Source organism: Gorilla gorilla, chromosome 13 (assembly GCF_029281585.2).
Source record: "Gorilla gorilla gorilla isolate KB3781 chromosome 13, NHGRI_mGorGor1-v2.1_pri, whole genome shotgun sequence".
NCBI lineage: Eukaryota > Metazoa > Chordata > Mammalia > Primates > Hominidae > Gorilla > Gorilla gorilla.
The window spans coordinates 126235167-126248475 of NC_073237.2; the positions used below are offsets into that span (position 1 = coordinate 126235167).

The following is a 13309-nucleotide window of genomic DNA, read 5'->3' on the forward strand; positions in this document are numbered from 1 at the left end:
CGCGTGTTTGGATTTGGGGAGGTGAAGGTCGTCCCCATGCCAGGCTGGCCGGGGCTGTTTGTGACATCGTGGAGCTGAGTGTTCAGAGCATGGGCTTCAGGGCAGGTAGTCGTGGGTTTGAATTCTGGTTCTGCAGCTCAGTAGCTGTGTGACCTTAGCCAGTTATTCCACTTCTCTGAGCCTCGGTGTCTCCATTGTTAGTGATGGAGATGGATTTAGTTTGGAACCTTGCCACCTCCCAGGGTGGTTGTGAGGGTCCAGTGAGGTCACATGTGAGAACACCAGACTAAGATGTTAGTGTCAGTTCCAATATTCAGGGCCGTGGGGCAGGGGGAAGGGTGATGAGGAGACACAGAAGTGTGTGGGCAGCAGAGACTGTGGAAGTGCGGAGGCATGGGGAGGCCTGAGGGCTCTGCTTCGAGAGTCAGAGGATGGTGGCCTCCGAGTGAGGACTGGGTTAAGGGAAGGGGTGGGTGTGTCTGGGACTTAGGGAGAATGCTGTTGTGTGGAGGTAGAGTAAAGACAGCAGGAGGGAGAGAAAGGGTTTGCGAGGGCCAGAGGGGAATGTGGAGGGGGTGGGCACACACCCTGTGCAGGGCTGGGGGTGTGAGATGGCTAATGTGGTTGGGGTCAGCGTGGGCAGGACTGTGGGCATCGTTGTGTGGGTGGGAGGCCCAGAAGTGTCGCCCTCCCCATCCTGAGGGACTGGTTCCTCGCTGGGAGGAGGAGGATGTAGCCAGAACCTCTGGGAAAACAATGAGTAACAGGCACCAGAGGCAGCCAGGTCCAGATGTGCTGCCTACCTAGGACCACAGGCTGTGCTGGCTGGTCCCTCCCCTGCCCTTCCTCAGGCCTTGCCCCTCCACTTTGCCCCTGTGGGTGGAGTGGCACTTTCCCCCTCCCTGGAGGCCCAGGGAAGGAAAGCTGCCTTTATGAGCCTGAAGCATCTTGGAGGTCTTCTGGGGCCAGCAATGGTGGGCTCTTTGCCAAAGGTCTCAGGCCTTCCTCCTCCCATCCTGTGCTCTCCTGCCCCAAGAGAGGAGGCTCTGGTGGGCCGGGAGGGCGGGGCACACGCTGCACCTTGCTGACTTGTCATACAGTAGGTCCTACTCTGCGTGGCTGCACCTGGAAGCACGTTCTTTCAGCTGCACAGGGGTCTTTCCCTTTTGGCCTTTATGAAATGCCTGCTGTGCACACTCCATATATTTGCACAGAGGCACAGGTGGGACGGAAAGAGTGGGGAAAGCAGACACAACCTGCTCGCTTCCTGCTGTGTTGCTTCCTGTCTGGGACCTTCCATTCCTCCTCTGTGAGATGAGAAACAGCCGCCCTTGCCCGAGAGAGTGGGTGAACGAAGCCCTGGGTACCAGGTCTGGAGGCTCAGTGGGTGCTGGGTCCTGGATCCTGCGACGGGGCTGCCTGTTCCAGAAAACCCGCTCCCTGATCCCACCTCAAAGGTGAGAAAGGGAATCTATTTTTTTAAAAAGTCAAACTTAAGAAAAATTACAAGAATACAATGAACTCCCACATACCCCTCACCTAGATTCACCAATTAGTAACATTTGCCTTATTTACTCTAACTCTAATCTCTATAGTTATTGTCACAATTATTGCTGATTCAGGTAGGAGTAAGCTGCAGACATCACAGTCCTTTTCCCCTAAATATCCCAGCGGGAATTAACTAAGAATAAGGATATTATCATACATAACCAAAGCGTGAGTTCCACCTTTAAAAACTTTTTTTTTTTTTTTCTTTTTTTGAGACAGGGTCTTGCTCTTGTCACCCAGGCTGGAGTGCAGTGGCGCCATCTCAGCTCACTGCAACCTCCGCCTCCCAGGTTCAAGTGATTCTTCTACCTCAGCCTCCCAAGTAGCTGGGACTACAGGTGCCCACGACCATGCCTGGCTAATTTTTGTATTTTTAGTAGAGACAGGGTTTCACCACGTTGGCCAGGTTTGTCTCAAACTGCTGACCTCTGGTGATCCGCCAGCCTCAGCCTCCCAAAGTGCTGGGATTACAGGCGTGAGCCATCACTCCGGGCCTAGAAACTTTCACATTGATGGAATCATGTATTTGTTTCCCAAACCTGCCATAACAAAGTACCACAGACTGGGTGGCTTAAACAACAGAGATTTATTTTCTCACAGTTCTGGAGGCTAGAAGTCTCAGATCAAGGTGCCGACAGGTTTGGTTCTTCTGAAGGCCCTTTCCTTGGCCTGCAGATGGCCATCTTCTCACTGTGTCCTGGCTTGGTCTTTCCTCTGTGTGAGTCCAGATTTTCTCATCTCATAAAGATACCAGTAAGATTAGATTAGGGCCTGCCCTAAATATCTTATTTTAACTTAATTACCTCTTTAAAGACATTATCTTCAAATATGATTACATTCTCAGGTCCTGGTGGTTAGAACTTCAGCATATGAATGGGGGAGAGAGAACAATTCAGTCCATAACAAATACTGTGATCTAACAGGCAGTCCACACTCAGGCGTGCCGGTTGTCCTGGGGATGTTCTTTGTAGCATCCCCCCACATTGACCCACAATCCAGCTTTGTTATGTCTCCTCAGTATCTTGCCTGGAACAGTTTCTCAGCCTTGGTGGAGAAAGGGAACCTTCAAGTTGCAGGGAAGCAAAGGTGCTTAGCAGGAATGAGGGTTCAGAAGCGCAGGCTGCCCCAGGACAGGGAAGCTGTTGAAGGGTTTGCTCTAGTCCATGAAGTTGCCTTTCCTGGCTTTTTCTTTGATGTCAAAGGCACCAGGAAGTGAGCTTAGATCTCAAGAAGCGCACCAAGAATCTGTGCATGAGTCCCCTGCTGTGTGTCTGACTCCATCACCATGGCGCCTGTTCGTTGCTGGGCTGGTTGGCCTGCAGAGCCCTGAGTGGTCTCATGGAGGGTGCCCTTCTGAGTGACCTTGAGCATGTGACTTCTATTCCTACCAATTTCAGTGTCCTAATGTATAAAACAGCCAGTGACACAAATTATAGTAGTAAACATTTTTTGAGCATTCTTGTCATGCAAATCAATAGAAAATCTGAGCCACCCAGAAAGTCCATGAGGCCCTAAGTCATTCAACTTAGCGTTTACTGTGCATTGGCTCACTTCATCTTCTCAGTAACCCTAGGTGCTGTCATTGTCCCCATTTTATGAATGTGGAGACTGAGCGATTTATCTAAAGTCACAGACTTGCAAGGGGCAGAGTGAGGTACTGAACCCAGGGCTACTTGTCCCTGTAATTTCCTTCCATAGTGATGGTTACCTCCGGGGATAATGTATGTGCAGCAGCTGACCCTCAGTGAGTGTAGGAAACAGAGGTGCTGGTGGTGATTATCACCTCCCTAGTGTCTGCTTGCAAGTACCCTGAGGTTGAAGTATGGGACTCTGTACACTACAAGAGCAGGGCCTATGCCTGGCTGTTTCCCAGCACCCCAAGTCACTGTTCCTAAGGAGGTACATGATCACTGTTGGTTGGGTACCAAAAGGAAGCAAAATGATAACTTTCAGACAGCTGAGATATGCGCCCTCTTGTCGACCCCCATGCTTCTGATATTTTAGGTCCTGTGTGTGGAATTTTTTTTTTTTTTTTTTTTTTTTGAGACGGAGTCTTACTCTGTTGCCCAGGCTGGAGTGCAATGGCGTGATCTCGGCTCACTGCAACCTCTGCCTCCTGGGTTCAAGCAATTCTCCTGCCTCAGCCTCCTGAGTAGCTGGGCTTACAGGCATGTGCCACCACGCCTGGCTAATTTTTTGTATTTTTAGTAGAGATGGGGTTTCACCATGTTGGTCAGGCTGGTCTCGAACTCCTGAGCTTGTGATCCACCCTCCTCAGCCTCCCAAAGTGCTGGGATTACAGCTGTGAGCCACCGCACCTGGCCCTTTGTGTGGAATATTAAGCACCCAGTGTTTTCCGTACTACCGCCCTTTTTCCTTCATAGAAATGATTTTTAACCATTAATTTTTAAAATGTTAGTAAACCTTAAACTTTTTATGTTGCACATACTCATATACTGCTGATAGGCAGATAAATGTATATACTGTTTCTAAAGGGAAGCTTATCAATATCTATGTAGAGCCTTCAAAGCACACATTTTGACCAATAATTTTCTTTTTTTTTTGGTCAAAGATGTAGGCCGGGCGTGGTGGCGTACACCTGTACTCCCAGCACTTTGGGAGGCCGCAGTGGACAGATCACTTGAGGTCAGGAGTTCGAGACCACCCTGGCCAATGTGGTGAAACCTCGTCTCTACTAAAAATACAAAAATTATGTGGGTGTGATGGTGGATGCCTGTAATCCCAGCTACTCTAGAGGCTGAGGCAAGAGAAACGCTTGAACCCAGGAGGCGGAGGTTGCAGTGAGCAGAGATCACGCCACTGCAGTCCAGCCTAGGCAACAGACTAAGACTCCGTCTCAACCACGACAACAACAAAAAGACAGTCTGGTCGCAGTGACTCACGCCTGTAATCCCAGCACTTGAGAAGCTGAGGCAGGCGGATCACCTGAGATCAGGAGTTCAAAACCAGTCTGACCAATGTGGTGAAACCTCATCTCTACTAAAAATCCAAAAAGATTAGCTGGGCGTGGTGGTGTGTGCTTGTAATCCCAGCTACTTGGGAGGCTGAGGCAGGAGAATTGCTTGAACCCAGGAGGTGGAGGTTGCAGTGAGCCGAGATCGCACCACTGCACTCCAGCCTGGGTAACAAGAGTGAAAACTCCATCTCAAAAAAACAAAACAAAACAAAACAAAACAAAACAAAAAGATTTAGTCAAAGTTTCACATTCCTGGTGGCTCACACCTGTAGTCCCAGTACTTTGGGAGTCCAAGGCAGGCAGATTGCTTGAACCCAGGAGTTCCAGACCAATCTGGGCATCGTGGCGAAACTCTGTCTCTATAAAAGAAAAATTAAAAAGTAGCCAGGCTTGGTAGTGCATGCCTGTAGTCCTAGCTACTTGGGGGGCTGAGGTAGGAGGATCACTTGAGCCGAGGGAGGTAGAGGCTGCAGTGAACCATGATCACACCATTGCACTCCAGCCTGGGTGACAGATTGAGACTTGTCTTTAAGCAAAACAAAAGATTCATATTCCAAAATGTTTCTCAGTGCCTTATTTATAATGGCAAAACACACATACACAAAATACAAAAATACCATGTCCTGTGATGGATAAATAATTCAGTAAGGGGTTGTATAGCTTAAATTATATGTGGTATAATATTATTCACCTATTAGAAATGAAGCTGAAAAGAAATTTAGTGACATTAGAAATATATAAACCAAAAAAAGCTGTATACAAATTTATTGGTTATATTGCAGTTTATTTTTAAAATTTATATATCTGGTTGGGCGTGGTGGCTCACGCCTGTAATCCCAGCACTTTGGGAGGCCCAGGCAGATGGATTGGTTGAGCTCCGGAGTTTGAGACCAGCTTGGGCAACATGATGAAACCGCATATCTACAAAAAATACAAAAATTAGCCAGGCGTGGGAGTGTGTGCCTGTAATCCCAGCTACTCAGGAGGCTGAGGTGGTAGGATGGCTTGAACCTGAAGTGGAGAGTGTGTTCAGTCGAGATCGCACCACTGCACTCCAGCCTGGGTGACAGAGCGAGACTCTGTCTCAAAAAAAAAAAAAAAAGAAAAATTATATATTCGTACATGTAAATAAGACTTACCAAAACCAAAAAGGTAGCCATATTTTTTTTCCTGTACAGCAGGATTACAGGTGATTTTTATTTCATTTTATGTCTGTGTCTGTTTCCAGCTTCTATGAAGGTATATATCAAATTTATGAAAACCAGACAAAAATGCCTTTAAAATTTTCAGGACAAGTAGGAGAAGATGCAAAATTTGAATACAACATGGAGGTAAAGGAGGTAAAAATGAATATTGAGAGGGCCGGTCATGGTGGCTCATGTGTGTAATCCCAGCACTTTGGGAGGTGGAGGTGGGCAGATCGCTTAAGCCCAGGAGTTCAAGACCAGCTTGGGCAACACGGCAAAACCCTGTCTCTACCAAAAATACAAAAATTAGCCAGTCTCATAACCTGGTCTCTAAATAAATAAATAGATAAAAATACAAAAAACACATGTTGAGGGCGCGTCTTGGCCCGTGTGAGTCACCTGGAGAAGTGTGCTTAGGAGCCATCCAGGTAGCAGCTTTGGGGACTCCTGGGACCACTCAGATGCTCCCACCCCTTCTCTGAAAACCACCCTGTGTAGGCTCAGGGCAGTGCCTGGCACAGGGGCCTGGAGAGCTCCAGGGAACGGAGGCTCTGTCCCCTATGGTGCCCTCAGGAGTTTGGGGAAGAGCAACATATCTAGGAAGCCAGATGCACACTCTTCTTATTTTCTTATTTTGGAAACTTGAAAAACCATTAACAGTAACCAATTTAGGTATTTTTTGTTTGTTTGTTTTTGTTTTTAGGAGCAGAGGTTTAACAGGCAAAAGAAAAAGAAAGGAAAACAGCTCTCTCTCTAGTGAGAGAGGGGACTTCTGAGAGGAAAAGCATTTTTTGTTGTTTTTTGATTTTGGTTTTGTTTTAGAGATGGGGTCTTGCTCTGTTGCCCAGGCTGTAGTGCAGTGGCACAATCCTAGTTCACTGCAGCCTTGAGCTTAAGGGATCCTCCCTCCTCAACTTCCCAAAAGCACTAGGATTACAGGCGTGAGCCACTGTGACTGACCTTATTAGATTATTAGATTAGAATGATTATAACACAGTCATTCAGGAAGCAAGTATAGGAAGAAAAAAAAGGCAACACAAGTTCATTGTAGAAAATGCAGAAAAGCAAAAAGGAAATAAAAATCACTTGACTCTATCCTCCAGAAATGATAATAGCATCCTTTCTCTAGGCCTAAAACACATTATTTCACCAAAATAAGAGTTTACTATAATAATAGGTTTTTTTGGTTTTGTTTTGTGTTTTGTTTTTTTTTGAGACAGAGTCTCGCTCTGTCGCCCAGGCTGGAGCGCAGTGGCGTGATCTCAGCTCACTGCAGGCTCAGCCTCCTGGGTTCATGCCTTTCTCCTGCCTCAGCCTCCCGAGTAGCTGGGACTACAGGCGTCCGCCACCATGCCCAGCCAATTTTTTTGTATTTTTTTTTAGTAGAGACGGGGTCTCACCATGTTAGCCAGGATGATCTTGATCTCCTGACCTCATGGTCCTCTCGCCTTGGCCTCCCAAAGTGCTGGGGTTACAGGCGTGAGCCACTGTGCCCAGCCATATATATATATATATATATATTTTTTTTTTTTTGAGATAGGGTCTTGCCCTGTTGTCCAGGCTAGAATGCAGTGGTGCCATCATAGCTCACTGCAGCCTCATACTTGTGGGCTCAAGCCATCCTCCCATCACAGCTTCCCGAGTAGCTGGGACTACAGGTGCGTGCACCACCATGCCCACCTAATTTTTAAATTTTTTGTAGAGATGGGGTTTCACCATGTTGCCCAGGCTGATCTCAAACTCCTGGGCTCAAGCAGTCCTCCTGCCTCGGCCTCCAAGAGTGCTGGAATTACAGGCATGAGCCACCCAACATGGCCTAATAGTGTTTTATAACTTTGTATTTTGGGGCCATTCAGCAAATATTTTCTGAGAAGTTACTGTCTTTTTTTTTTTTTTTTTTTTTTTAGATGGAGTTTTGCTCTTGTCACCCAGGCCGGAGTGCAATGGCACGATCTTCTTGGCTCATTGCAACCTCTGCCTCCCAGGTTCAAGCGATTCTCCTGCCTCAGCCTCCCTACTAGCTGGGAATACAGGCTCCCGCCACCACGCCCGGCTAATTTTTGTATTTTTAGTAGAAACGAGGTTTCACCATGTTGGTCAGGCTGGTCTCAAACTCCTGACCTCGAGTGATCCGCCTGCCTCAGCCTCCCAAAGTGTTGGGATTACAGGCGTGAACCACCGCGCCCGGCCTGACTTGTTTTACTGAGTAGGTGTCTTTAGGGTTCATGTTGTAGCGTGTGTCAAAATTTCCCTTTTTAGGCTGAATCATATTTCATTGTATGGATATATCATGTTTTGTCTATCGATGGGCACTTGGTTTGCATTGTCTTTTGGCTGTTGCACATAATGCAGCTATGAACATGGGTGCACAAATATTTCTTTGAGTTGCCGCTTTTAGTGCATTTGGGTGTATACCCAGATGTGGATTGCTCAATAGTGTGGTACTATTTTACAGTTCTTGAGGAACTGCCGTACTTCATTCTGCAGCAGCTGCACCATTTCACATTCCCACCAACAGTGCACAGGGCTCCAATTTATCCACACCCTCGCCAACAGCCAACACTTTTTTTTTTTTTTTTTTTAGATGGAGTCTTGCTCTGTCGCCCAGGCTGGAGTGCAGTGGTGCGATCTCAGCTCACTGCAGCCTCCGCCTCCCAGGTTCAAGTGATTCTTCCGCCTCAACCTCCTGAGTAGCTGGAATTACAGGCGCTTCCCACCACACTCAGCTAATTTTTGTATTTTTAGTTGAGACAGGGTTTCACCATGTTGGCCAGGCTGGTCTCCAACTCCTGATCTCGTGATCCGCCCGCCTCAGCCTCCCAAAGTGCTGGGATTACAGGTATGAGCCACTGTGCCTGGCCTCATTCTGATTTAAAATGCTTTTAATCAACTTTATTGAGGTATAATTTACATATAATAAAATGCACGCACTTTAAAGATACAGTGCACACGATTTGACAGGTGTATACACTTGATTAAACCCCACACCAGACAAGATCTAGAACATTCCAACACCACAGAAAGTTCCTTCTTGTCTGCAACATAACTCTACCCTTTGCCCCAGGCAATCACTGATCCAGTTTCTATCATCATCAGTTTTGTCTGTCTTGGAATTTTATATAAATAGAATCATACGGTATATATGTTTTTGTATCTGATTTTTTTGTTGTTGTTGTTCAGTTTAATGTTTCTCTAAATCCGACTCATGATTTAGAGCAAGACTCTGCACCACACAGATCTGATCAGGGCCACACCTGTTACAAACTAGCCAGGTGGGCCGAGCACGGTGGCTCACGCCTGTAATCCCAGCACTTGGGAGGCTGAGGCAGGCGGATCACCTGAGGTCAGGAGTTTGAGACCAGCCTGACCAACATGGAGAAACTCCGTCTCTACTAAAAATATAAAATTAGCTGGGCATGGTGGCGCATGCCTGGAATCCCAGCTACTCAAGGGGCTGAGGCAAGAGAATTGCTTGAACCCGGGAGGCGGAGGTTGTGGTGAGCTGAGATCGCACCATTGCACTCCAGCCTGGGCAACAAGAGCGAAACTCCATCTCAAGCAAAACAAAACAAAAAAAACTAGCCAGGTGATTGACCTCTGCCGAGTTCCTGAGTTACTTAAGTTCCAATTCTGTTTCTTCATCTGTAAAATGGGAGTAGTGAGAATACATTGAGGGCTGTTAGCCACAGGGCTGATTTTTCTCTCTGAAGTTGCAAGAATGTAAGTCCAATTGCATTTGCAAATCAAGAGTGAGCCTGTTAAATTAGCCGGGTGTGGTGGCACACAGCTGTAATCCCAGCAACTCAGGAGGCTGAGGCAGGAGAATCTCATGAACCCGGGAGGCAGAAGTTGCAGTGAGCCAAGATCATGCCACTGTACTCCAGCCTGAGCGGCAGAGTGAGACTATCTCAAAAAAAAAAAAAAAAAAGAATGGGTCAAGTTATAACCTGCCTACTCCCTCCCCAGCCACCCGACTGGAGAGATGATCACATACCAAAGATGCTAGCAAAACCCACACCACTGCAGCTTAAAATAGTGTAAGACTAGTGCCAACTCAGGGCACATGGCCTCAGCAGAAACAATGAAGAAAACTAAAAAACCTGGCTTCAAGTGAGGAGGTTTGGAATTTGGAATCTTGAAGCTGTCATTGTCATGTGACTATTTTAAATGGTAGCTTCTAACTGCCTCTCCCTCTTTGAGCTGTCCACATCTGGGAGACTGTGACCTGCCAGTGAAGTGTGGGTAGTGGCAATGTGTGGATGAGCCCGGTTGTGCCTGCAGCCTGGGCCTGCTGAACACTTGAGGGTCGGGGGTTCTCAGGAAATCCCTGAGAGCTCAAAGGATGGCCTGAGGGGCCTGGTGGCATGTGTGGAAGGGGCCAGGCCTTCCTGTCCAGAGGGTTGATGGGCTGTGGTAGCCTGATGGGACAATAGGAGAGGCCCTGTAGACCCGTGCAGGTTTCCTCCTGGGGAGCACCAAGGTAATGCCTCAGCAGTGACTAGTGAAGGCCAGCACTCCCTAGGAGGGGCTGCCCCTGTGTGCCACCTCTGCCTGAGCCTTGGCCAGCTGGCCTGGCCCAGGAGTGATGTGGTGGTATTGCTCTCTGGCTGCACAGGGAGTAGTCTAGCCCGTGGACATCCCCAATATCCTGAAATTCGTTCCTCCCAGGAAGAATGCTGGGCCCTTTTTAGCTTCTGGTTGGTGCTAAGAGTGATTTTAAAATAACGGAACTGTCTGGGCACAGTGGCTCACGCCTATAATCTCAGCACTTTGGGAGGCCTGAGGTGGGAGGATTACTTGAGCCCAGGAGTTCAAGACCAGCCTGGACAACAAAACAAGACCCTGTCTCTACAAGAAATTTTAAATAAATTAGGTGGGTGTGGTGGTGCACACCTATAGTCCAAGCTACTTGGGAAGTTGAGATGGGAGGATTGCTTGAGCCTAGAAGGTCAAGGCTGCAGTAAGCTGTGATCATGCCACTGCAACTCCAGCCTGGGCAAGCGAGCAAGAGCCTGTCTTAAAAGTAATAATAACAGAACTGTGTGAAATGCTCTGGTTCATCCCCCAGGCTCCTTGCCAGAGGCCTCCACTCACTCCAGACCCCTATAGCCCGTCGCTGTCAGCTGTCAACAAAGGATGCGAATGCTGGCCGCTTCGTGTGGGCTTCGTGTCACCCAGAGGTAAGCCCATGGCCTCCTCTCAGGTGGGTCCCTTCAACACGGACTGAGGAGGACACATGGATTTTTCTCTTTAGATGAAAGAATGGAATTGTGATTATGGGTTTTTTTTTTTTTAAGTCTTTATCCCTTAGAAAAATACAGATGGAATGTGATCGCCTGTGTGTCTGGGACTTGCTACCAAAGCAAGAGGAAGCAGGAGGTTGAGATGAAGCAAGATTGGCCATGAGTTGTTAATTGATGAGTCTAGGTACATGGAAACATGGAAGTGCGTTATATAGTTTGGTCTACTTTGTTTTTTCCTTTTTTTTCTTTATGCTCATCTTTAATGTGACAGTAAGTTCTGCCTGCTTTTCACATTTACATTTTCTATAAGTTAGAAAGCAACTGAGCGGGCCCTTAGGATCTGACCCACTTGAGGTTCAGCTCTAGCGCCAACATTCCTGTGAGACCTTAGACAAGAAGGAGCCTCTGTTCCTTAGTCTGTGAAATGGGGCTGATCACAGCTGCTTCAACGATTGCTGGAAGAGTTTTTCGTAAACGAATGCACAAAAAGCACTTAGCTTGGTATCTGACACCTCATGAGTGCTAGTAACTCATGTTCTGAATGAGAATCTGGCCAGTTGACCCTGGCTGACCATTTGGGACAGGGAGGGGCACGTAAGGAGGAGTCTGGGGGTCCACCTCTCAGATCAGGTGGGCACACATGCAGCTTCTGCCTTTGTTTTTTGTTTTGTGTGTGTGTGTGTGTGTGTGTGTGTGTGTGTTTTGGGATGGAGTTGCGCTCTTGTTGCCTAGGCTGCAGTTCAATGGCACGATCTTGGCTCACCACAACCTCCGCCTCCTGGGTTCAAGCGATTCTCCTGCCTCAGCCTCCTGAGTAGCTGGGATTATAGGCATGTGCATCATGCCCAGCTAATTTTGTATTTTTAGTAGAGATGGGGTTTCTCCATGTTGGTCAGGCTGGTCTCGATCTCCTGACCTCAGGTGATCTGCCCGCCTCGGCCTCCCAAAGTGCTAGGATTACAGGCATGAGCCACCGCACCCGGTCTTTTGTTTTGTTTTTAAGACTCATGCAGTCACAGAGGCTTCTGCCTTTGGTTAAAGCAATCTTGGCTCCAGTTACATCTTTGGTTGGTTTGGACCTTATTTGGCAACAGTTTGAAGCTATAATCAGCAGTCAGATTCCTGGATTTGATTCTGCTAAAATACCGTAGGTGAAGCATTTATTTAGTTACTCATTTTTAAATGTTTTCTTTTGAAATAATTATAGATTCACAGGCAGTTGCAAAAAATGTACCCTAAGGTCCTTTGTACCTTCACCCAGTTTCCCCTAATGGTAAGAATAACACATACTTTTTTTTTTTTTTTTTTGAGATGAGGTCTTGCTCTGTCACCCAGGCTGGAGTGCAGTAGCATGGTCACGGCTCACTGCAGCCTTGAACTCCTGGGCTCACATGATCTCCTACCTCAGCCTCTTGAGTAGCTGGGACTACAGGCATGCACCAGCATCCCAGCTAATAATACATCTTAGTATGTCTGTAGTACAATCAGTAAACTGACATTGGCATAATCCATGGAGCTTATTCAGATTTCACTAGTTCTGTAGGCACTCATATGTGTTCAGTTCTTTGCACTTTTAACACACGTGTAGATCCATGTAACCACCCCACACTCAAGATACAGAGCTGTTCATCTTCACCAAGGTGCTCCCTTGAGGGAAGCATTTATTTTCTAAGACAGATATCTTTTTATACCCCTGATTTAAAAGGGAAAGAAACACAGGAGAATGTTGGGAAAGATGTTTGCTACTTGTTCGCAGTGATTTATTTTACTTTGTGCTTTCTTGTTTGAGTTTTGTTTTTATGATGAACGTGTATCAGTTAGACGAAAGCAACAGAGCTTTTTTTTTTCCATCTCTTGAAACCCATCACCCAGCTGCACCACTGCTGATGTTTTGGCAAACACAGACTGCTTTCTAGGTGGTTCTCCTGCCTTTCTCTCTGACTTTCTCCCTACTCTCAGAAGACATTCTCTGGAGGCAGTGCTGCATGGCCTGCTCCCATGGTGGTCTGGTGTTCAAACCTCACTCCGTAGGGGGCTCCCACAAGACGTGGGATAAGTGGTCTGCCAGCACTTGGCCTCCAGAGGCTCTTGAGAAGACCTATGTCAACATCTGCTGCTTGCCTTTTTGAAACCCAGCCTTTCTACACTGCCGCCTTCTCTGCTTGTATCCTTGGATGGACATGGATTTGGCCTCCTCTAACAAAACATCTGTGGTTTTAGATTGTCTGGTGTGCAGCTCTCTGCATGCAGGCAGGACTCCCGTGTCTTCCCTACCAATAATTCTGATCACGATACCTGTCACCTGCCATGGGCTTTCCCTACATCAGGGACTACACCAGGCATTTGACAGACAT

At 47.3% G+C, this 13309-nt stretch overlaps 1 protein-coding gene across 8 annotated transcripts in view; it reads left to right on the plus strand.

The window, feature by feature from the left end:
* USP20 (ubiquitin specific peptidase 20) overlaps positions 1-13309 on the plus strand; it is a 46473-nt gene that overhangs the window by 3662 nt on the left and 29502 nt on the right. For 7 of the 8 annotated variants that reach the window (XR_008668589.2, XR_008668590.2, XR_010130376.1 and 4 more), the window contains one exon: positions 10781-10892. The gene's annotated coding sequence lies outside the window, so the exon portion shown is untranslated. Of the gene's footprint in view, positions 1-8457; positions 8552-10780; positions 10893-13309 lie in introns of all 8 variants that reach the window. The other variant, XM_063696798.1, reaches the window with a different exon arrangement.